The sequence below is a fragment of the Mustela nivalis genome (genome assembly GCF_964662115.1).
Source record: "Mustela nivalis genome assembly, chromosome: 9".
In the NCBI taxonomy this organism is placed as follows: domain Eukaryota; kingdom Metazoa; phylum Chordata; class Mammalia; order Carnivora; family Mustelidae; genus Mustela; species Mustela nivalis.
Window position 1 is genome coordinate 60,608,190 of NC_139028.1, and position 25,979 is coordinate 60,634,168.

At 38.1% G+C, this 25,979-nt stretch overlaps 1 protein-coding gene across 3 annotated transcripts in view; it reads right to left on the reverse strand.

Moving 5' to 3' along the window:
- ACER3 (alkaline ceramidase 3) overlaps positions 1 to 25,979 on the reverse strand; it is a 169,488-nt gene that overhangs the window by 89,422 nt on the left and 54,087 nt on the right. The gene's annotated exons all lie outside the window — the stretch shown is intronic.

Here is a 25,979-nt window from a genome sequence, read left to right on the forward strand (position 1 = left end):
AGAACAACTAATCCATTCAAGAAATGGGCAGCAGACATCAATAGACATTTCTCCAAAGAAGACATACAAATGGCTGACAGACACATGAAAAGATGTATCAGCAACAGGGAAATACAAATCAAAACCACAATGAGATACCATCTCTTTAATAAGCCCTACAGGCCCTATATCCAATTTTTAGCCATTCTGTTTTCACTTAGCATAATACCCTCTAGTTCCATCCACGCTGCTGCAGATGGGAAGATTTCATTTTTTTAAATGACTGAGTAGTATTCCATTGTATGTATGTATGTGTGTGTGTGTGTGTGTGTGTGTATATATATATATATGGAATATCTATATATCTATATATAGGGAATTATCTATATATATATAGGGAATTATCTATCTATCTATCTATATATATATATATACACACACACAAACAACATCTTCTTTATCCATTCATCTGTTGATGGACATCAAGGTTCTTTCCATAGTTTGGCTATTGTGGACTGTAATAATCTATCTCTTAGCCAACATTTTATCACAATGTTTCCCTTAAAAAGTCTCAGGCATGGCGGGGGGGGGGGGGAGCACCTGGGAGGCTCAGTGGGTTAAAGCCTCTGTCTTCAGCTCAGGTCATGATCCCAGGGTCCTGGGATCGAGCTCCACATCCGGCTCTCTGCTCAGCAGGGAGCCTGCTTCCCCTCCTCTCTCTCTGCCTGCCTCTTTGCTACTTGTGATCTCTGTCTGTCAAGTAAATAAAAAAAAAAATCTTTAAAAAAAAGTCTCAGGCATAAAAGTTAAAATCAAATTCATATTTTAAGAAAATAGTAAAAAAAATAATAAGATTCACAATTGTAGGGAATTATCTAGAACATTCCAAAAACGAGTAATGGGGACAAGTTTCCCGATATGGCCATGGCTAAAGTGAAAAAAAAAATTACTATTTCAACTGCCTCAGTTTTCACTTTAGCCATGGCCATATCGGGAAACTTGTCCCCATTACTCGTTTTTGGAATGTTCTAGATAATTCCCTACAATTGTGAATTTTATTATTTTTTTTTACTATTTTCTTAAAATATGAATTTGATTTTAACTTTTATGCCTGAGACTTTTTTTTAAAGATTTTTTTTTTTATTTACTTGACAGACAGAGATCACAAGTAGCAAAGAGGCAGGCAGAGAGAGAGGAGGGGAAGCAGGCTCCCTGCTGAGCAGAGAGCCGGATGTGGAGCTCGATCCCAGGACCCTGGGATCATGACCTGAGCTGAAGACAGAGGCTTTAACCCACTGAGCCTCCCAGGTGCTCCCCCCCCCCCCCCCGCCATGCCTGAGACTTTTTAAGGGAAACATTGTGATAAAATGTTGGCTAAGAGATAGATTATGGCAGTTGAAAAAGTAATGGAATTAGAATAGAAAGGTCACTGTACATCTTCTAATTAGATGTTCATATTCACAGCACTTCAGTACAGTTTTAAGTCTCTCAAGCATATAATAGAATTTCACTGAGTTGGAACCTCTTGATTCAAATATTTTGGTGTGCTACGAGTCAAAGTCTTTCAAGGTTACAAGAGAATATAGATATGTTCTGATACCCATTTACTTTGATCCATTTGACTGAACATGCCATGGAAAGAGTGCACAAGAGCTTTGGAATTAGATATAAAGTAGAATCCCAAAGCCACCACTTATTACTTATCAACTTTGGCAAGATGGTTAACTCTCTTTGAGACTTCACTGCCTAAACTATAAAATACAGATAACAATGTTTATCATGAAAGGTTGATATGAGGATTACCTAGCATGTACCCGGCATATAATAGGCATCAATACATTTTATTGTCTAACCCCTAACTCACGTTATTAAAAATTTCATGTACAGAGAATAGAGTCATTAGATTTTAGAAGTAGGTTAGCTTATTTGCCATGACAAAAATTAACAGCCCAAGAAATACTGTGAGTTCTTTTAAAAATTCTATCCTGATTTATCAAAATGTATAAAAAGGGACCTAGAATAAATGAAAAAGGAGAAGGGCATATTACTATAAAGTATCAAAAGCATTACAGGGAATAAGGTGTGCTTAGTTTAAGATTATGACCTCAGGTTAAAGATTCTGGTGTTATTTGGTGGTTTCAAAACACTGCCAGCTACAATTACACGGCATGCATGATCCTACTTTACTCATGAAGTTAGCACTCACATGAGAAATAAAATGCACTACCATATTAGAGAGGCAGTACAGCGTAGTGATTAAGAGAATGAACTTTGGAGAGTTGTCCTAAGAAGTTTGGACTTTATCCCTAAACTGACTGAAGGCCAGTTAAGATATTTAATAAGAGCTTTTCTAACTGTTTTCCACTTATCCTAAGGGGAATTGCACATTCGTTTTTCTAATCTACTATGTACCTAGTATATAGCCTTATCATAGTAACACACACACACAGAGGCCAGTATATCCAAGTTAGCCTTATCAGTATATTTTGGATTATGTTCTCCAATCCCACTCCCAATGAGGATGCTGCAACATTAGTAGCAGATGGGCTGCTACATTAGTTTACAATTTATGGACTACAGTAGTAACTACATTACAGTGGTAGACAGAATAATGGCTCCCAAAGATGTCTACATCCCAACCCCAGAACCTGCAAATATGTCACTGTACCTTAAATGGCAAAAAAAAAAAAAAAAAAAAAAAAGACTTTGCAAATGTGATTAAATTAAGGGCCTTGAATTGAGAAGATTATCCTAGATTATTAGAGTATGCCCAACCTAATCACCTGAGTCCTCAAAAGCAGGAGCCTTTGAAAGATGGGGCTATTGAAGAATGCTCAGAGATATAAAGTTACTAGCTTTAAAAATACAGGAAAGGGGTCATGAGCCCGGGAATGCTAGAAAGGGGCCCTGAGCCATATAAACTGGAAAAGACAAGGAAACTGACTCTCTCCTAGAGAGAGTCAGAAAGAAAACACAGACCTGCCAATCTTAATTTTAACCCAGTAAGACTTGTATTAGAATTCTAATCTACAGAACAAGATAATACATTTATTTAATGCTATAAGCCACTTAATTTATGTGCTTTGTTATAGTAGCAATAGAAAACCAACAGATGGCTAGGATATTAGTTAATAAACTGGTGTCTGAAGTGTCTTTAAAAACTCTTGCCTAGGGCGCCTGGATGGCTCAGTAGGTTAGGCCGCTGCCTTCGGCTTGGGTCATGATGCCAGGGTCCTGGCATGGAGTCCCGCATCGGGCTCTCTGCTCAGCAGGGAGCCTGCTTCCCCCTCTCTCTCTCTGCCTGCCTCTCTGCCTGCTTGTGATCTCTTTCTCTGTCAAATAAATAAATAAAATCTTAAAAAAAAAAAAAAAACTCTTGCCTAAGATCTTTGATTCCTCTGAAGACTCTATTAAAAATGTAAAACAGCAAGTTAGAAACTGGGAATACACATTCATAATACATGTATCTGACAAAGGATTAATATCCAGAAAATGTGACACAAAAATCAGTAAGAAAAAGACAATCCAATTTTTAAATGGGCAAAAGACTTGTAGAGGCACATTACAAAAGACGCTATCCAACAGGCCAAGCTTTTGACAAGTGCTCAACATCATTACTCAATGGAGAAACACAAATTAAAACCTCAGTGAGACACCACTACACACCAAACCAGAATGACTAAAATTATAGACTGACAATATGGGCAACAATATAGAATAACAGGAACTCTCAGATATTGTTGATAGAGACATAAAATAGTCCAGCCATTTAAAAAAATTTTTGGCAGCATCTATTTTTTTTTTAAAGATTTTATTTATTTATTTGACAGAGATCACAAGTAGGCAGAGAGGCAGGCAGAAAGAGAGAGGGGGCAAGCAGGCTCCCTGCTGAGCAGAGAGCCTGATGCGGGGCTCCATCCCAGAACCCTGGGATCACGACCTGAGCCAAAGGCAGAGGCTTTAACCCACTGAGCCACCCTGGCGTCCCTGTTTGGCAGCATCTAATAAATTTAAACCCAGACTACTCTATGACCTCACAATTCTACACCTAAACACATATCCAAAAGGAATGAGTGCGTATGTCCATCAAAAGACATATACAGAGGTGCCTGGGTGGCTCAGTGGTTTAAGCCTCTGCCTTTGGCTCAGGTCATGATTCCAGGGTCCTGGGATCAAGTCCCACATAGGGCTCTGCTCAGCAGGGAGCCTGCCACCTCCCCCTCTCTCTCTGCCTGCCTCTCTGCTTACTTGTGATCTCTGTCAAATAAATAAATAAATAAAATCTTAAAAAAAAAAAAAGATATATATAAGAGGGTCACCAGGTGACGCAGTCGGTTAAGTGTCTGACTCTTGGTTTCATCTCACGTTGTGATCTCAGGGTCCAGGGATTAAGCCCCGCCTCAGGCTCCTCCCTCAGCATGGTGTCTGCTTAAGATTCTCTTCTCTCTCTGTCCTTCCCCCACCCCATGCTCTCTCTTTAAATAAAATCTTTAAAAGAAAAAAAAAAGAGAGACATATACATGAATATCCACAGAATCTTTTTTCATAAAAGTCCCAAACAAAAAACAACCCAAATGCCCACTGACAGGAAAATGAGCAAATAAATTACATTATTTTCATACAATGGAATATTATATATCAATTAAAAAGAATGAACTATTGATATAAACAATATAAACACAGATGAATCTCAAAAGCTGCACACCAAGTTAGCCTGGGTAGCTCAGATGGTTAAGTGTCTATCTTTGGCTTGGATCATGATCCCAGGATCCTAGGATCCAGTCTCCTATCAGGCTCCCGGCTCAGTGAGGAGCCTGCTTCTCCTTCTGCCTCTGTCTCTCTATCTGTCTCTTATGAATAAATAAATTCTAAAAAGTTTTTTTAAGAAAATTACCTCAAGTGAAAGAAGCCAGATGACAAAGTACATAGTCTGTGACTCTATTTACATGAAGTTCAAGAACATGCAAATCAATATAAGGAAATATAAGTCAGAATAGTAGTTATCTTTGGGGCGCCTGGGTGACTCAGTCAGTTTAGTGCCTCCCTTCAGCTCTAGTCACAATTCCAGGGACCTGGGATCAAGCCCTGTATGGCTCTCTGCTCAGCGGGAAACCTGCTTCTCCCTCTCCCTTTGCTGGCCACTCTGCCTACTTGTGCTCTCTCTGTGAAACAAATAAATAAAACCTTTAAAAAAAAAAAAGAGAGAGAGAGAATAGCAGTTATCTTTGGGGGGGGGGGGATGTTGCCTTAAAAAGAACATAAGTGAACTTTCTGGGTTAATTAAAATTTCCTTTATCTTGATCTGGGTGATGGTTACATGAGTAAAATCTTGTTGAGCCGTATGTATACTTAACATTTGAACATTTACTATATATGAAATAACACCTCAATTTTTTTTAAACACCTCAATTTTTAAAAAGAACGAATTGGGAAGTGGAAACCTCTTGTCTGCTGTGCTCCAAATATACTTTACCCATCAAATACTCCTATGTAAGTGATTTGCTTTAGTACTATTCATACTGTTTCTGGAACTGGAACATCTATCCAAGCCATCAAGCAGGTTAAGGAACAAACAAATGTTCACAGGTAGAGGAAAAGTAAGAATACAAAATGGTAATAATGGATGAGAGATAATACGGTAATTGAAGCGAGAACCAAAATAATCCGTTTAAGGATACCTATAGCCAAATAAAGGGAATGTTTGGACTGCTTAGGGAGGTTTATGTTAAACAGAATGGAGTTACAGCAATAATGATGGGCATGATAATAACAAAAATGAGGGGTGCCTGGGTGGCTCAGTGGGTTAAAGCCTCTGCCTTCGGCTCAGGTCATGATCTCAGGGTCATGGGACCAAGAACTGTATCAGGCTCCCTGCTCAGCGGGGAGCCTGCTTCCCCCTCTCTGCCTACTTGTGATCTCTGTCTGTCAAATAAATAAATAAAACCTTTAAAAAAATAACAAAAATGAGACTAGATGCTATGATTTTTTTAATACTTATTTTTTCAGAAAATAACTGTCAATCAATTATTGTCTTATTCTGGTACCAGCCTAAAACACTTAAAATAAGTCATAACTGAGGCCATAAAAACCAGAATGAAGAGTCATTACAGCTGTCTGCTTTCTGCCTTAGGCTATATCTTATATATAGGTCTTATATATAGGGTATAGGTCTGTGAATTATCAGGCTTACATATTTCACAGCACTCACCATAGCACATACCCTCCCTAATGTCCATAACCCAACCACCTTCTCCCTACCCCCCAACCCCCAGCAACCTTCAGTTTGTTTTGTGAGATTAAGACTCTCTTATGGTTTATCTCCCTCCCAAACCCATCTTGTTTCATTTTTTCCTTCCCTACCCACCACAGCCCCCTGCCCTGCATCTCAAATTCCTCATATCAGGGAGATCACAAGATAATTGTCTTTCTCTGATTGACTTATTTCACTCAGCATAAAACCCTCTAGTTCCATCCACGTCATTGCAAATGGCAAGATTTCATCCTTTTGATGGCTGCATAGTATTCCACTGTGTGTGTGTGTGTGTGTGTGTGTGTACACACATCACATCTTCTTTATCCATTCATTTGTTGATAGACATCTAGGTTCTTTCCATATTTTACTTTCTACCAGGCTACTTTCCTGGCCATCTCATTTCCTCACTTCCTATTCACTGACTACACAGGCTACTTAGTTATCCAGAGTTTCTGCTCTTCTAGTTGAGCCTCTCCCTGGGGTTTGTTTGTTTGTTTGTAATTTATTATTTGACAGGGAGAGACAGTGAGAGAGGGAACACAAGCAGGGGGAGTGGGAGAGAGAGAAGCAGGCTTCCCACTGAGCATGGAGCCCGACCTGGGACTTGATCCCAGCACCCTAGGATCATGACCTGAGCTGACTGAGCCACCCAGGCACCCCCTGTCCCTGAGTTTTGGCTACTAGGCTGGCCATGTTCATTCAAAGTTTTGTCATAAAAACCACAAATGCATACACAGAAGAATATTAAGCAAAAAATGAAAACACTGTTTCTTTTGGGTGATGTTAGTATCACATTTCTTCTCCAAAATATTAGAAAAAAAAAAAAAAAGACCACTGTGTTTCTGGCAATCTCTGAAACAATGGAACTAAAATGAAGGGTAATAAATAAGTTATAAGCTGGTTATAAAATGATTTCCAAAGATCTTTTCCACAGCACATTGATTTTATGTCTGTTTCATTACTAACTGTAATTACTATCATCTAAAAGGTTATTAACCTAGTACGCAATCCCCTTACTTTCTCCTAGACAAAAAGCGTAACATTCTTAAGATCATTTCAGATGACTTTGACCTAATCTGGCAGTGACAGACTCTAGGTAAGTCATACCAAAACTTAAGGCTACTCCATGCAAAGAATTTTCAATGGTCCTTTTCACAAGGAAATGACTTTTTATCTCTGACATTACTACTTCAGTAAAAATGGACTTAGAATAGACTTAGACATAATAAAAACTTTACTAGACTTTTTCCTCTCTACTTTGTTTTGACTATTTTACAACTCATCCTATTTTTCTTGCTGCCAATTACCTACTTACTTAAAACACACAACAAATACATTTATGGAACTACAAATAGATTTTGTAGATTTAGGGATAAAGAGAAAAACTAAATCACATAGGAGAAAAAATTAAATCTTGTGAAAAAGGTTTCTTTTGACATGGTTCTATTTTAGCTTATACAGTTTCAAATTTAAAAAGCTCCGATGAACAATGATCTGAGAACGATAACTACCACATAATAGATTCTCAGTAAACATCTGCAGAATGAATTTAAAAATGACTAAATTTTGTGGATTTAGGCTGAAACGAGAACAAAATATACCTCATAAATTACTAATAGTCCATCCCAAATGTGCTTCAGCACAATGCCAAAGTTCCTAATTCTTTCTGTAAAATTTCCCTCAACTCCAAAAACTAAGTGCATCTAAAGAAATTATTACAGATTTTTGAACACACAAAAAAAATACTGAAAATCTTATGCAAGTATTTACTAAATTTCCTTGGGATTTGTTAATCAAATCTTTATTTCCAGATAAAGTTTGTTCGTATACATGTGTGTGTCTCTCTCATAGATACATACACACACACACATTTTTTCAGTGGGAGACTTAACTCAGTGAAAAATTCAAACAAGTACATATATGAAAAAGTCTTAGCAAAACATGCGCGCTGTTCAAGTCATTTAAAGTAAAGCGTTCATTCATTCATCAAACATTCTCACATGCTTAGCTTGTACCAGGTATTGCTGAATGCCAGAAATCCAGAAGTGTAAGACTGAGCCCTGCCTTCAGGAAGCTCAGATGGAACAGACACTTAAAAACAGATTATGAGGGGCGCCTGGGTGGCTCAGTGGATTAAGCCGCTGCCTTCGGCTCGGGTCATGATCTCAGGGTCCTGGGATCGAGTCCCGCATCGGGCTCTCTGCTCAGCGGGGAGCCTGATTCCCTCTCTCTCTCTCTGGCTGCCTCTCTGTCTACTTGTGATTTCTCTCTGTCAAATAAATAAATCTTTAAAAAAAAAAACAGATTATGACAGTTAAAATGTACTGATAAGATCGCAATCACAAAAGCAAGAATAAAGTATAGAAGTAACACAAAGAGAGATTGTTAGATCAGCAAAAACATCTCTCCTATAATCATTGTCTATTTTTGTTCCTATGTTTACTACTCCAAATCTGTTTTTTGTTAAAATGCTTGATATCCCAGCATCCAGATAATAAGTGCTTAATAAATCTTTTTAAAAAGTAAACCCTTTATTTTGAAAATACTTATATTGCAGAATTTAAGCAATGTCCGCAATAGCCAAACTATGGAAAGAGCCTAGATGTCCATCAATAGATGAATGGAAAAATAAGATGTGGTATATATACACAATAGAATATTCCTCAGCCATCAAAAAATGAAATTTTGCCATTTGCAACAATGTGGATGGAACTAGAGGGTATTATGCTAAACAAAATAAGTAAATCAGAAAAAGACAATTATCATATGATCTCACTCATATGTGGAATTTAAGAAACAAAACAGGATCATAGGGGAAGGGAAGAAAAAATAAAACAAGATTAAATCAGAGAGGGAGACAAACCACAGGAGACCCTTAATCATAGTAAACAAACTGAAGGTTGCTGGAGGGGAGAGGGAAGGGGAATGGGTTAACTGGGTGATGGATATTAAGGAGGGCACATGATATAATGATGTAATTATATAAGATGGATGAATCAATGATCTCTACCTCTGAAACTAATAGTATACTATATGTATAAGGAATTCAATTTAAATTATAAAAAGAAAAAAGATATTACATAATTTATAAAAGCATTACAAAGAACTCCTAAGTACCCTTAACCTAGTTTTACTAATATTTTGCCATATTTTATCTGTCTATATTCATAAAAATGTATATAAAATAAAGTAATACCTACACTAGTGTTATTTTGTAGAACTATTTAAGAGTAAGTTGCTGAGACTATAACTTTTTAAATTCTTTAGCATTTATCTCCCAAGCAGGGACATTCTATTACCACAATGTAGTTATCAAACTCAGAAAACTTACATTAATACAATATTATCTAATATACAGTCATTATTCAAATTTCACTGATTTGCCCAATACTACTCCTTAGACTTTTTTTTTTTTTTAAGATTTTATTTGTTTGATAGACAGAGATCACAAGTCGACAGAGAGGCAGGCAGAGAGGGAGGAAGGGAAGCAGGCTCCCCGCCAAGCAGAGAGCCCGATGCGGGGCTTGATCCCAGGACCTTGGGATCCTGACCTGAGCCAAAGGGAGAGGCTTTAACCCACTGAGCCACCCAGATGCCCCAAGACTTTCTTATCCTCATGCTACAAATCCCATATTTCACTTAGCTGTTAATCTGGAACACTTCCTCAGACTTTTCTCTGTCATGACTTAAACATTTTTTTTAAAACTTTTAACATTTTTTGAGTTGTTTCACAGAGTGCCCCTCAATTTGTTGTGGGGTTTTTTTTGTGATTGTTTTCTCATCATTTGATTCAGGCTATGCACTAATGGCAGTAACCCCGTATAACTGATGTTTCTTTTTCAGTGTATCACATCAGGAAGAACCAGCTATTAATCATGTTAACTTTTATTACTTGAATAAAGGGGTATCTGCCACATTTCTGTGTTGTTACCATTTTTTTTTCCATTGTAATTAGTCAGTAATCTGTCAGAAGATACTTTCAGGCTGTATAATTATTTCCCAAACACTTTCACCCAGTATCTTCGGCCATTCACTGATGACCCTTGTCTAAATCAATCATTAGGATGATGGCTGCAAAATAGTGATTAAATTTAAAAAACCAACCCTATCATTCTGTTTACATATATTAGTTGGAAATTAAGGTTTTATTTAAATTCCAGTTAGTAAATATATGAATATTAGTTTCAGGTATATAATATGGTGATTCAACACCTCCATACATTACCAGGTGAGTATCACAACATATTCCTTAATCCCCCTCACTTATTTTACCCATCCCCTAGACCGATCTCTTCTGGTAACCATCAGTGTATTCTCTTTTTTCTTTCCAAGATTTTATTTTATTAATTTGACAGAGAGAGACACAGCGAGAGAAGGAACACAAACAGGGGGAGAGGGAGAAGCAGGCCTCCCACGGAGCAGAGAGCCGGATGCGGGGCTCGATCCCAGGACCCTGGATCACGACCTGAGCCGAAGGCAGATGCTTAAAAACTAAGCCACCCAGCAGACAATTCTACTCATTTAAAAAAAAAAAAAAAAAAAAGGTTTCCCTTCCCATACCATTTGTTTGGTAGTATAAGTAGAAACTTACAGATTCTTTTTCCATACCATGTACTATAACCCAATTCTATCATTCCCCCCCCCCATTTTTTCAGATTTTATTTATTCATTTGAGAGAGAGAGAGAGAAAGAGTGCAAACACGGGGAGAAGCAGAGGAAGAAGGAAAAGCAGACTACCTGCTAGGCTTGGAACTGGACATGGGGCTCAATTCCAGGACCTGCAGAACATGACATGAACTGAAGGCAGATACTTAACCATCTGAGCCATCCAGGCACCCCAAATTCCATCATTTTTCATTTGGAAGTTCAAATTGTCCTGGCTTGGCCAAATGCCTTCTATGTTATTTTGAAAAGATTCCCTCATTTTTGGCACTTTCTTACTTTCTGGCATGACAGGATGTGCCAGACTCATCTTGTATTCTTGCCTCTTCCCAGAAATGGTCATTTCTGCAAGAAGTCTTCATTCCTTCAGTGAATAAAGATATTTAGAAACCAAAACCTCAACACTAGAACACTAGATGTGTTTGCTGCTACTCAAGACTCACTGCTTAAAGACACTTTTGAAAGATAAAACATGTGAAATCTTCTGTTTGTTTTAATTATGCTTATAGCTAACTCCAATCTAATACCACAGTAAAACCTGACTTGATTAGATATAAGGCTATTTATAATAATTATTGGCCCACTTAGTGTAAATATTCATGTTAAGCAGCAAGATGAATAGTTTACCTATGGGGTGCTGCTCCAAGTCTTGGTGGGCTTAGTAGGTATACTCTCTATAATCTATTAATTTTCTATAATCTATTAAGTTTCTAAATCTGTTATGATCTATTAATTTTCTAAAATGTAAAAGCAATCTGAAATCAGAAATACTTCTGGTTCCAAGGAATTGAAAGTACTTATTAATCTGTATTAGTGATGTAACTGGAAGAAAAAAAATTTTTTTAAGATTTTATTCATTTGTCAGAAAGAGAGAGCAAGCGAGCACAAGCAGGCAGAGTGGCAGGTAGAGAGAGAGAGAGAGAGAGAGAGAGAGAAGCAGGCTTCCCGCTGAGCAAGGAGCCTCATGCAGGACTCGATCCCAGGACTCTGGGATCATGACCTGAGCTGAAGGCAGTGGCTTAACCAACTGAGCCACCCAGGTGTCCCAGGAAGAAATTTTTTTAAAAAATTGAGCTCAAGCGCTTTCTCTGACCCTCAAGTAATTTCTTAAAGATGCCTTCCATAAAGAGATACTCATACAAGAAGCCCAAGAATTTCATTATGATACCTCTATTGAGCTGTATTTTTTGTCCTTAATCACCCCTAAACTTTCTTCAGTTGGAAAAGGTTACAGGAAAAACTAATTCAGAAAATATGTACCTCCATATATTCACAGGAATATCAGAAGACACCAGATTACCACAATATGAGGAATAGTTACTCAAATCATCTTATCTGTATAAACATAAAAAAATGACTTTTGGTCATTAATATTCAAATGAATTCACTTTATAAGACATTGATCTCTGTTAAGAGAAAAACCTCAAACTCAGGGTGACAAATAGGATTCATCAGTTCTTCAACAATTAGGAGTGGCTGCCTGGATCCTAAACATCAGGTATAATGGGAAAAACAGCTATCCCCCACCACAGATGTAGCTCCTACACCGGGAATCACTGATTTCAAGTCTTCTGTATCTATATTCTCCTCTATTGCTTTTCTTCCTTCAGCCCCACCCAGCATGGAAACACTCAATGTAGCTCTCATTCTCTCACACAGTGTGCACATTCCTCCATTTCCAGGGTCAACTGGTTTCTAATTTTTAATCAAGCAAAGAGATAGAACACTAAATTCACTCAATGTATAACTTTGACTTTTAGTAAATTTTAAAAAGTTGTGCAACAATTACAATACAGTTTTTTTAATAACTACATCACCCCAATAAGTCCCCTTATGCCCATCTGCAGTCAACATCAGTTCCACCTTAAACCTCATGTAACTAATGATTTCCTTCTTATCTCTGTAATTTGCCTTTTCTAAAAATTTCATATTAATAGAATCACATAATCTGTTTTCTTTTATATCTTTCAGTTTCTTTCACTTGGCCAATTTATCAGGTTCCTCCTTGTTGTTACATGCATCAGTAGTTCGCTCCTATTTGTTTTTACCATACCTACACTGATAATCATATTAGTCCTTAATTTTCTTTTTTACAGCACTTTTATCTCGTTTTTTTTTTAAAGATTTTATTTATGTATTTGACAGACAGAGATCACAAGTAGGCGAGAGGCAGGTAGAGAGAAAGGGAGAAGCAGGCTCCTCGCTGAGCAGAGAGCTGGATGTGGGACTCGATCCCAGGACCCCAAGATCATGACCTGAGCCAAAGGCAGAGGCTTTAACCCACTGAGCCACCCAGGAACCCCTAGAGGTTTTATTTTTATTTATTTATTTTAGAACAAATCAGCAAATAAAAATTCCAGTTTATTTTTGGAAAACACTGTTTCCCACAAACATCAAAAAAGCTGAAAAGAGGTTTCTAAAATTTAATTTGTTTCAACGGATATTTCCTGTTGTCATTTATTATGTATGTTTATGCTTGATTCTTATCTTCTTAAGTTAGCTAGCTACCTACTTTTTCTTTAAAGAAATAAATATGTATTTTGATGCATTAATTAGAACTGTTTTTCTGTCCTCTATCTTGTTAATTTCAGCTTATGTCTTTAATTTTCTCCCTTGAACACTCATTTGGTTTACATTGTGGTCCTTTTTTCTTGCCTTATGAGATCTTAATTAATATTTCACTTTTTGAGGACGCCAGGGTGGCTCAGTGGGTTAGGCATATACCTTCGGCTCCAGTTGTGATGCCAGGGTCCTGGGATTGAGTCCCACGTGTCGCTCTGGGCTCAGCAGTCTGCTTCTCCCTCTGTTTGCTGCTCTGCCTAGTGGTTACTCTCTCTCTGGCTCTGCCTACTGGTACTCTCTCTGTCAAATAAAAAAAAATCTTTAAAAAAATTTTTTTTCACTTTTTTGGGAGGCACCTGAGTGGCTGAGTTTATTAAGCAGCTGCCTTAGGCATGGGTCGTGATCTCAGTCCTGAGATCCATCACCACGTCGGGCTCCCATAGACTCACTCCTGGGGCTCCCTGCTCAGCAGGAGTATGCTTCTCCCTCTGCCCCTCCCTCTGGTCCTGCTCTCTCTCTCTCCCTCTAATAAATAAAATCTTTAAAAAATATTTCACCTTTTGATCTTTTATTAATAAGTGTCTAAGCCTATGGACTGTCCTCTGATGACTGCTTTAAATAAATCCCCACAGAATCTGATAGGCAAAATTTTTGTAACAACTCTATTTTTAGGATTTGATAATTCCATTTTATATTTTCCCTTTCAATCAGGAGTTAATAAAAGATTTTAAATTTTTGAAAAGGAAGAACCTTGATCTGGTTTGAATTTGTTGATAATTTTAACATGGATGCATTATGCCCAGAGGATATTATTTTGCTTATTCTTCATGGAACTCACTCTTTTGTTCACAGGAATGTTTTATGCACACATGAGAAGAAGGCATATGTTCTATTATCAGGGTGTGAAGTTCAGCCTAAATTCACATGGTTTACTTAGCTCGTTATGTTGTTACATCTCAGATATCGTTTTTTTTGTTGTTCTTCACTTACCCTGTCTTGTACTGAGTGTGGCCTACTATAATCTTCTATTATTATATTTCTCTTAATCCTTGTTATCTTTTGAAGTTTCTGCTATATAAAAATAGTATTTGTATCATTTGGTGCATGGAAAATCATAAATTATATCATGGTTTCTAGAATTATAATGTCTTTGTCACACGTAATGTTTTTTAAAAAATGAACATATAGGGCATTATTGTTTCAGGAGTACAGATCTCTGATTCATCAATCTTACACAATTCACAGCACTTACCATAGCACACACTCTCCCTAATGTACATCACCCTGCTCCCCCATACCTTCCATCCCCTACCCTCCAACAATGCTCAGTTTCTTTTCTGAAACCAAGAGTCTCTTATGGTTCACTCTCCCTCTCTCATTTCATCTTCTTTCATTTACCCCTCCCTTCCCCTATGATCCCCTGTCTTGATTCTCAAATCCCTCAGATCAGTGAGATCATATAATTGTCCCAATCTGATTGACTTACTTCGCTTAGCATAATACATTCTACTTTCATCCACATTGTTGCAAATGGCAAATTTATACTTTTTTAAAAAAAAATATTTTATTTATTTGAGAGAGAGAGAGAGAGAGATAGAAAGAGAGATCACAAGTAGGAAGAGGGGCGGGCAGAGAGAAGGGCTCTCTCAGCAGAGAGCCCGATGTGGGGCTCGATTCCAGGACACTGAGATCATGACCTGAGCTAAAGGCAGAGGTTTAACCCACTGAGGCACCCAGGTGCCCCAATTTTCGTTGTGATGGCTGCATAATAGTCCATTGTGTGTAGCCTGTTTCCATACTTTGGCTATTGTGGACATTGCTGCTAAAAACATTCGGGTGCACATGCCCCTTCGGATCACTACATTTCTATCTTTGGATACAAAGATAGCCGGTAGTGCAACTGCTGAGTCCTAGGGTAGCTCTACTTTCAACTTTTTAAATTATTTTTATTAACATATAATATATTATTTGCCCCAGGGGTACAGGTCTGTGAATCGTCAGGCTTACACATCACAGCACTCACCATTTCACATAACCTACCCAACGTCCATAACCCACCCACCCTCTCCATAACCCCTTCGCCCCAGCAACCCTCAGTTTGTTTCTTGAGATTGAGTCTCTTATGCTTTGTCCCTCTCCGGATCCCATCTTGTTTCATGTTTTCCCTCCCTACCACTCAAAGCCCCCACACTGCCATTCAAATTCCTCATATCAGGGAGATCATATAATAATTGTCTTTCCCTGATTGACTTATTTTGCTCAGCAAAATACCCTCTAGTTCCATCCACGTCATTGCAAATGGCAAGATTTCATTTCTTTTGATGGCTGCATAGTATTCCACTGCATATATATACCACATCCTCTGTATCCATTCATCTGCTAATGGACCTCTAGGTTCTTCCCAAGGTCTGGTTATTGTAGACACTGCTGCTACAAACATTCGGGTGCACATGTCCCTTCAGATCACTACAGTTGTATCTTTAGGGTAGATACCCAGTGGTGTGATTGCCGGGTCATAGTGTACCTCTATTTTCAACTTTTTGAGGAATCTCCATGCTGTTTTACAGAGTGGCTGCACCAGCTTGCATTCCCACCAACAGTGTAGCAGAGTTCCCCTTTCTCCACATCCTCTCCAACATCTGTCCTTTCCTGTCTTGTTAATCTTAGCCATTCTGACTGGTGTGAGCTGGAATCTCATGCTGGTTTTGATTTGAATTTCCCTGATACCGAGTGATGTGGAGCATTTTTTCATGTGTCTGTTGGCCATCTGGATGTCTTCTTTACAGAAACGTCTGTTCATGTCTTCTGCCCATTTCTTGATTGGATTCTTTGTTCTTTGGGTGTTGAGTTTGATAAATTTTTTATAGATTTTGGATATTAGCCTTTTATTTGATATGTCATTTACAAATATCTTCTCCCATTCTGTCAATTGCTTTTGGTTCTGTTGACTGTTTCCTTTGCTATGCAAAAGCTTTTGATCTCGATAAAGTCCCAATAGTTCATTTTTGCCATTGCCCCCCTTGCCTTTGGCAATGTTTCTAGGAAGAAGTTGCTGTGGCTGAGGTCAAAGAGTTTGCTGCCTGTGTTCTCAAGGATTTTGATGGATTGCTGTTTCACACTGAGGTCTTTCGTCCATGTTGAGTCTATTTTTGTGGGTGGTGTAAGGAAATGGCCCAGTTTCATTTCTCTGCATGTGGCTGTCCAATTTTCCCAGCACCATTTGTTTCTTTTGTTTGTTTGTTTGTTTGTTTGTTTTTAAAGATTTTATTTATTTGACAGACAGGGATCACAAGTAGGCAGAGACAAAGGCAGAGAGAAGGAAGCAGGCCCCCTGCTGAGCAGAGAGCCCGATGTGGGGCTCGATCCCAGGACCCTGAGATTATGACCTGAGCCGAAGGCAGAGGATTAACCCACTGAGCCACCCAGGCGCCCCTCCAGCACTATTTGTTGAAGAGACTGTCTTTTTTCCATTGGACATTCTTTCCTGCTTTGTTGAAGATTAACTGACCACAGAGTTGATGGTCTATTTCTGGGTTCTCTATTCTGTTCCACTGACTCATGTGTCTTTGTGCCATTGCCACACTGTCTTGATGATTACAGCTTTGTAAAAGAGCTTGAAGTCTGGAATTGTGATGCCACCAATTTTGGCTTTCTTTTTCAACATTCCTCTGGCTATTCAAGGTCTTCTCTGGTTCCATACAAATTTTTAGGATTATTTGTTCCATTTCTTTGAAAAAAGTTGATGGTATTTTGATAAGGATGGCACTGAATGTGTAGACTGCGATAGGTAGCATAGACATTTTCACAATATTTGTTCTTCCAGTCCATAAGCATGGAATGTTTTTCCATCTCTTTGTGTCTTCTTCAGTTTCTTTCATGAGAACATTATAGTTTTCTGAGTACAGATTCCGTGCCTCTTTGGTTAGGTTTATTCCTAGGTATCTTATGGTTTAGGAAGCAATTATAAATGAGATCGACTCCTTAATTTCTCTTTCTTCTGTCTTGTTGGTGGTGTATACAAATGCAACTGATTTCTGTACACTGGTTTTATATCCTGACACTTTACTGAATTCCTATATGAGTTCAGGCAATTTTGGGGTAGAGTATTTTGGGTTTTCCACATAAAGTATCATATCATCTGCAAAGAGTGAGAGTTTGACAACTTTGCCAATTCTGATGCCTTAATTTCTTTATGTTGTCTGACTCCTGAGGCTAGAACTTCTAGTCCTATGTTGAATAGCATGGTGATAGTAGATGTCCCTGCCGAGATTCTGACCTTAGGGGAAAGGCTCTCAGTTTTTCCCCATTGAGAATGATATTCACTGTAGGTTTTTCATAGATGGCTTTGATGATATTTAGGAATGAAGCCTGTATCCCTAAACTGCGCAGAGTTTTGATCAAGAAAGGATGCTGCACTTTGTCAAATGCTTTTTCTGCATCTACTGAGAGGTTCATATGGTTCTTGTTCTTTCTCCTATTAATGTAGTGTATGACACTGATTGATTTGCGAATGTTGAATCAATCTTGCAGCCCAGGAATAAATCCCACTTGGTCGTACTGAATAATCCTTTTCAATGAACTATTGGATCCTATTGGCTAGTATTTTGGTGAAAATTTTCACATCCATGTTATTAGGGATATTGGTCTGTAATTCTTTTTGATGAGTTTTCATCTGGTTTTGGGATCAAGGTGACACTGGCCTCATAAAATGAGTTTGGAAGTTTTCCTTCCAATTCTATTTTTTATTTTATTTATTTATTTATTTATTTTTAAAGATTCCATCTATTTATTTGACAGAGATCACAAGTAAGCAGTAGAGCAGGCAGAGAGAGAGGAAGGGAAGCAAGCTCCCTGCTGAGAAGAGACCCTGATGTGGAGCTCGATACCAGGACTCTGGGACCATGACCTGAGCCAAAGGCAGAGGCTTTTGGGCGCTTGTTTGTTGGGAGATTTTTGATGACTGCTTCAGTGTCCTTACTGGTTATGGGTCTGTTCAGGTTTTCTATTTCTTCCTGGTTCAGTTTTTGTAGTTTATACATCTCTAGGAATGCATCCATTTCTTCCAGATGGTCTAATTTGCTGGTGTATAGTTGCTCATAAAATGTTCTTATAATTGTTTGTATTTCTTTGGTGTTGGTTGTGATCACACACCTCTTTCATTCATGATTTTATTAATTTGGATCCTTTCTCTTTTCTTTTTGTCAAGTCTGGCCAAGGGTTTATCAGTCTTATTAATTCTCTCAGAGAACAAACTCCTACTTTTGTTGCTCTGTTCTCCTGTTCTTTTGGTTTCTATTTCATTGAGATCTGCTCTGATCTTTATTATTTCTCTTCTCCTGCTGGGTTTAGGCTTTCTTTGCTGTTCTTTCTCCAGCTCCTTTTGGTGTACGGTTAGGGTGTGTACTTGAAACCTTTCTTGTTTTATGAGAAAGGCTCATATTGCTCTGTACTTTCCTCTCAGGATTGTCTTTTGCTGCATCCCAAAGATTTTGAACAGTTGCATTTTCATTTTCATTTGTTTCTGTGAATTTTTTAAATACCCCTTTAATTTCCTGGTTGACGCATTCATTCTTTATCAGGATACTCTTTAGCGTTCATGTTATTTGAGTTCTTTCCAACTTTTTTCTTCTGGTTGAGTTCTAGTTTCAATGCATTGTGGTCTGAAAATATGCAAGGCATGATCCCAGTCTTTTGGTACCAGTTGAGACCTGATTTGTGACCCAGGATGTGATCTATTCTGGAGAATGTTCCATGTACCTTAGAGAAGAATGTGTATTCTGGTGCTTTGGGATGGAATGTTCTGAATATATCTGTGAAGTCCATCTGGTTCATTGTGTCATTTAAAGCCTTTATTTCCTTGTTGATATTTTGCTTAGATGATTTGTCCAGTTCAGGAAGGGGGGTGTTAAAGTCCCCTACTATTATTGTATTATTGTCAATATGTTTCTTTAATTTTGTTGGATCTTCTTGTTGGACAGACCTTTTAAATATGATATAGTGTCCTTCCTCACCTCTTATTATGGTCTCTGGCTTAAAATCTAATTTGTCCGGTATAAGGACTGCCACCCCAGCTTTCTTTTGATGTCCAGTAGCATGGTAAATGGTTTTTCACCCCCTCCCTTTCAATCTGGAGGTGTCTTTGGGTCTAAAACGAGTCTATTGCAGACAGCGTATCAAAATGGGTCTTGTTTTTTAATCCAATCTGCTACCTTGTGTCTTCATTGGGACATTCAGCCCAGTTGCACTCATGGTAATTATTGAAAGATATGAATTTTGTGCTAACGTATTGCCTGTAAGGGCACTGTTACTGTATACTGTTTCTGTTCCTTTCTGATATATGTTACTTTTATGCTATCTCTTTGCATAGAAGACCCCTTTCAATATTTCCTATAGGACTGGTTTGGTGTTTGCAAATTCTTTCAGTTTTTGTTTATCCTGGAAACTTTTTATCTCTCCTATTTTCAATGATAGCCTAGCTGGATATAGTATTCTTGGCTGCCTATTTTTCTCCTTTAGTCCTCTATGTCATGTCAGTCCTTTCTGGCCTGCCAGGTCTCTGTGGATAAGTCTGCTGCCAGCCTAATATTTCTACCATTGTAGATTACAGACCTCTTGTTCCAAGCTGCTTTCAGAATTTTCTCTTCATCTGAGACTTGTAAGTCTTCCTATTAGGTGACAGGGTATTCACCTATTTTTATTGATTCTGAGGGCAGTTCTCAAGAGTCTCCTGGATTCTGATGCCCATTTTCTTCTCCACATTAGGGAAGTTCTCTGCTATAATTTGCTCCAGTATACCTTCTGCCCCACTCTTTATTCTTCTTCTGGGATCCCAATTATTCTAACATTGTTCCGTCTTATGGTATCACTTACCTCTCCAATACTCCCGTGATCCAGTAGTTGTTTATCTTTTTCTCACCTTCTATATTCTCTATTATTTGGTCTTCTATATCACTAATTCTCTCATGCCTCATTTATCCTAGAAGTTAGAGCTCCATTTTATATTGCACCTCATTAATAGTCCTTTTTATTTCAACTTGGTTTGAATTTAGTTCTTTTATTTCTCCAGACAGGATTCTCTAGTTATCTTCTATGCTTTCTTCAACCCCAGCTAGCATCATACAATCGTCTTTCCGAACTCTAGTTCCGACATTTTACCAGTGTCCATATTGGTCAGATCCCTGACAGTTGAAACTGCCTCTTATTCTTTCTGTTTTTGAGGTGAGCATTTCTGTTTTATCATTTTGCCTAGAGAAAATTGATGAATGAGGGAACAAAATGCTACAATGTCAAGAATGAGCCCAGAAACATATATACTAACCAAATCATAAGAGACCCCAAACTGGGGCAGGGGGGAGAAAGGAAAAAAAAAAAAAGTATGATCAGGCTGGTGAATAGAACAGAGCCACATACTAGATTTTGGGTATATTTTGGTCTAGTAGAAGAAACTGCCTCCTGGGGCAGTGGCCTGTTGCTGTGATTCTCAAGTCTCTTTGCCCCAGGTGGAGTTACACACCTTTGCCAGGGCCCAAGCTACGTAATCTGCTCAGGTTTGCTCTCGGTAGCTTTTGTTTCCTGAAAGCTTTCTGTACAGCTTTGGAGGATGAGAATGAAAATGGTGGCCTCCCAATCTCTGGTCCAAGAAGAGCCAAGAACTCAGGGCCCCACTCTTTGGTATGCCCTCAGAGAAAAGCAATCAATCACTCCTGTCTCCCATACTCCTGGAGTGTGGTCTCCAGCCACATTCTGTGTTCACCTGGCCTATGATGAGCGTTTCTAACTCTGATACGTGACACCGGTTGGAGTCTCCAAGCTCAGCTGATTCCTGCAGCATGCTCCTGTGCTGCTCCTTCCAGAGGAGGAAGGGGAGTCTCCTTGTTTCTGCCGCTTGTTGGGCCCCTGCTCAAAGAGGCCGACTGTGCCACAGATCACAGTTTATGGCAACCCCGAGCTGAGATCCTACTCCTCAGCTCAGTCTGTGCAACCGGCTTCCCCACTGCAACATCTGGGAGCTCTACCACACTCAGGCAACCCCTCCAACATCTTTCTGTGACCCTGAGGGCCCTGAGACCACGCTGCCCAGGTGAGGGTTCCACCCCCGTTTAGTCACTAAAGCAACATCCCTTTGCTGAGCAGACTTCTAAAAGTTCAGATTTTGTGCTCTGATGCTCTGTCACTTGCTGGGAGCCAGCTGATATAGGCTCCCTCCCCGCCATGGTCTGTCTTCCTGTATATCACCTTGGATTCACTTCTCTGTAGGTCCTGCATTCAAGAAAATGGTTGCTTTTGTGTTCATAGAATTGCTGCTATTCTTTGATCTCCTGTTGAGTTTGTAGGTGTTCAGAAAGTTTTGGTAATTGTCTAGCTGAATTCCTGGACCATACGATATTTAGGTTTCCTACTCTCCACCATCTTGCTCCTCCCCCTACATTTAAAGCTTTTTAATGGGAATTCTAGTTTATATGATATCAAGATCACTACCCCTACTTTGTTATGATTTCTAATTTTTTCTGAATCATTTTAAGTGCATCTTTTATATAAAGCAGAAAGTTTGGTTTGTTTAGTAAGCAAATTTGAAAATGTTTTCCTTTGGTAGTTAAGCTCATTTGTATTGATTGATATGATTGATGTGTTTAATCTCAATAATACTATCTTACTATAATTGTTACACATATATTATATTTAATGTATTTCTCTAAGTGATAAGTCTTTTGCTCTTTAAAAAACTTTTTTTGGTATGTAAAAAAGCATCTCTGTTGTTCTAAGGGTTTCTTTTGTACTTAGGCATTTTATAGTACTCTGAGCCCCTCTTTATTTTCTTACTTGACCTTTTACAACCCAATTTGTTACTTTTAAATTATATTCTTTAGTAGTCAACTTATTACCTAGGCTACAATGAACTTATTTATTCTACTTTGCGCTTCCCTTCCCTCATTTAAACTTTTTTTTTTAAGATTTTATTTATTTTTGTGAGAGAAAGAGAGAGAGTGAGCACACATGCACAAGCAGGGGAAGGAACAGGCAGAGCAGGTGGAGAGGAGAAGTAGACTCCCTGCTGAGGAAGCACTCAATCCCAGGACCCTGGGGTCATGACCTAAGCTGTAGGCAGACATTTAACCAACTGACCAACCTAGGCATCCCTCTTTCCCTTATTTAAAAAAACTTCATTCTTTTTACTTATTACACCATATAATGTGTCCATATATTATCCTTTAACTCTATCCCACCTATATTAGACTTAGATCTATAGTTAAATATATTAAAGTCTCATCATCAGACATTTTGCTGAGGTTTTCCCAGTCTTTTCTTAGTTGGATGAACATCATTCTCTAGTATAATGTAATCAGCAGAATTTTCCATGACAATGGACAGGTTCTATATATGCATTGCCTAATAGGGTAGCCACAAGCCTCCTATGAGTATTGAGCGCCTGAGATGTGGCTAGTCCAACAGAGTAATTGAATTTTATGTGTTATTTAATTTTAATTAATTTAAATTTAAATTGTCACAAGTAGCTAGTAGCTACTAAATTAGTACAGTGCTCACAGATTCATGAGGAAGAAGTCATGTATATAATAGTCAGTGAGACTTGCATGTTTCAAAATGTCTTTCTATACCCTGGATATCTGAAAACAACTTGATTAGAATTGAAAATGTGTGGCTGACACTAAAAATGCTGTTCCACTGGTACCCTTCTTTTTGTTGCTGATGAGGTGTAATGCTGGCCTAATTTATTTGCCTTAGTCGGTAAGGGGCCCTTGTTCACTAGAGCTTTAAGGATTTTTTTTTTTTTTCATTTTTAAAATCCAGTAGTTTTACAAGGCTATGTTTCAGAGTTAATCATTCCAAGACAGTTTTAGGAGGCAAAAATGGACCTTTCAATACGGATTCATTTTTTTTCTTCTTTTGTTTCTAAAGTTTCTTGAATTATAATTTTAAATGTAAGTTCTATTTCACTGTTTTGTTTTTCTTCTCCAGGGACTCCAGTGATATGTTTATGAAGTCTTCTCTGCCTCTTTTCCATTTCAATCACTTTCTCTCTGGCCCTTTTCATCATCTAATTTTCATTCTTTTGCTTACTTCTCTGTCTTCTTAAGTAGCCCTTATTAAATATTCAACACATTGTAATTCAGCTTCAATATCTTTCCAAAGTTTAATCAATTCTAATTTTATTTCTTTTAAAACAGGGTGTTATTTGTTTCTGAATTTTTGATTCATTTCTTTGAGGCTAGTTAATTCAGCTTGGAGTTTTATGCTATAGTTTCCTTATGCTTTGTAACTAGTTGTGGGGGAAAGATGCCCATGAGCCAAAAAATCTTGACTTGCATTTTCTGTTTTCTTTTTACAGTAATTTTCTATGGATGTAGACTGCTTCTTTTGGTCCCTATGGAGGAAAGAGACAAGATTTTGGGGGGCCTAAAAATTCCTAGCTCAAGACTGCTCCCTTCTGTCAAATAGTGAGGTTCAGAGCCCTCTTTCATATATACTTACTTACTTGGGCAATACAGGGAGTGAAGGAGGAAGGGTCTGATTAGTTCATCTGTTTCCGCAGGATCTTAACTCCCCCTAGTTTCCTTCTTTCCCTTCACTGACATATCTCCAAAGAGTCGCTCCCTCTTTCTTTCTTTAAATACATTTTCTTTTTTTTTTTAAAGAGAGAAGGAGAGAGAGAATCCCAAGCAGGGTCCACATTCAGCACAGATCCTGATGCAGGGCTCAAATCCCAAGACCCTGAGATCATAACCTGAGCCAAAATCAAGAGTCAGAAACTTAACTAAGTGAGCCACCCAGGCACCCCAGTCCCCATCCCCTTTTTACATATCTCTTTCCCAGAAGTAGTACCTTTCTAAAACATGCTACCTTAGGTCTTACACATTTTAAAGTCTTTACCTTTAGCCAGTATTGTCATCTACCAGATCTCAGACTGCTTTCAGAAATTTTGCATTTAGTGTGCAGATTTTTTTTTCAGACTTTGTCTCTCAACCCCTCTCCTCTTTTTCACGCAGTTTTTCAAACTTCCCCAATTCTAAAGCATCAAAGATAATTCTATTGGAAACTGGCATTTTTACCTATTTAAAAATGATCTGAAGTTCACAGTATTGAATAAGTGTGGTACTATGAACTTCCTTTCTTAATCTGTGTGGTTTTCTGGGAGGATGAGTGGACAAATTCTAATTTAGGAGGACACTATTATCCTAGGCAACCAGGAATTCCTACAAATCTTTTTATTCTTATTGTTATTACTGATTGTGACCTGTCAGTATTTTATAAACATTCTTAAAACATCCCTGTAAATAGGGGCACCTAGGTAGTGCAGTCGGTTAAGCCTCCAACTCTTGGTTTTGGCTCAGGTCATGATCATGATCTCAGGGTCCTGAGATCAACCTCCGAGTCAATCTCCATGCTCAGTGTGGAGTCTGCATTAGAATCCCACTCCCTCTGCCCCTAACCATCTATACTCTAAAAATAAATAAATAAATCTCTCTTTTTTAAAATATCCCAGGAAATAAAGCAAAAAGCTAAGTTTGTGAACAAGTCTTCCTTTTGAAGTAACTTTCTTAAAACAAATAACTTTTTTTTTAAGATTTTTTTTATTTATTTGACAGACAGAGATCACAAGTAGGCAGAGAGGCAGGCAGAGAGAGAGGAAGGGAAGCAGGCTACCTGCTGAAGAGAGAGCCCGATGCAGGGCTCGATCCCCGAATCCTGGGATCATGACCTGAGCCGAAGGCAGAGGCTTTAACCCACTGAGCCACCCAGGTGCCCCAAAACAAATAACTTTCTTAAAATATCATGCATATGAGAAATGGATTCTGAAACTGAAGTCTCTCACATCCAATGATTAATTACAGTAGAATCTGATATGATACATTATATAGCATCTGATATGACACATTATAGTTTATTGATCTGTAGTAATTAAAAGTCCTTTCTACCTATATATAAATAATACTTTGGGCTAAAACAAGAAATTGTGTTTAGAAGATTATATATAAAAAAAACAAACTAGAATCAACTTTGTTATTTTTCTTGTGATGATGATAATGCAAGAACATGACATAGAGATTTTCCCATCTTAGGCTCTGATAAAGTTCATTCACCCATCCATCCAACACTTACTAAATACCACTAAATTGCCTGTCAATAGGGATACAAAGATAACCAAGACACAGTCCCTGCCTCACAGACAAGGCAGAGGTATATGAGTAAGTTGGAAAAGGTTAGATACAGTATAATACCTTTTAAATAGTTTGAAAATATGCAAACCATATTATATATACTTTAAAATATACATATATATGTAGTATAAACACAAAAAACACTGAGAAAATGATAATCAAATTAAGTGTAGAGATTAACTCTAGGAGGATGAGCTAGGAGGATGAAGGGAATAAAACCAGGCAGGAATACAAACGTAGGTTCAATTTTATCTAGTAGTTTATTTCCTTAAAAAAGAAAAAAATCTGAAACAAATATCACAAAGCACTAACATCTGACAAAGCTGAGTGGTAAGACATATGGGTAT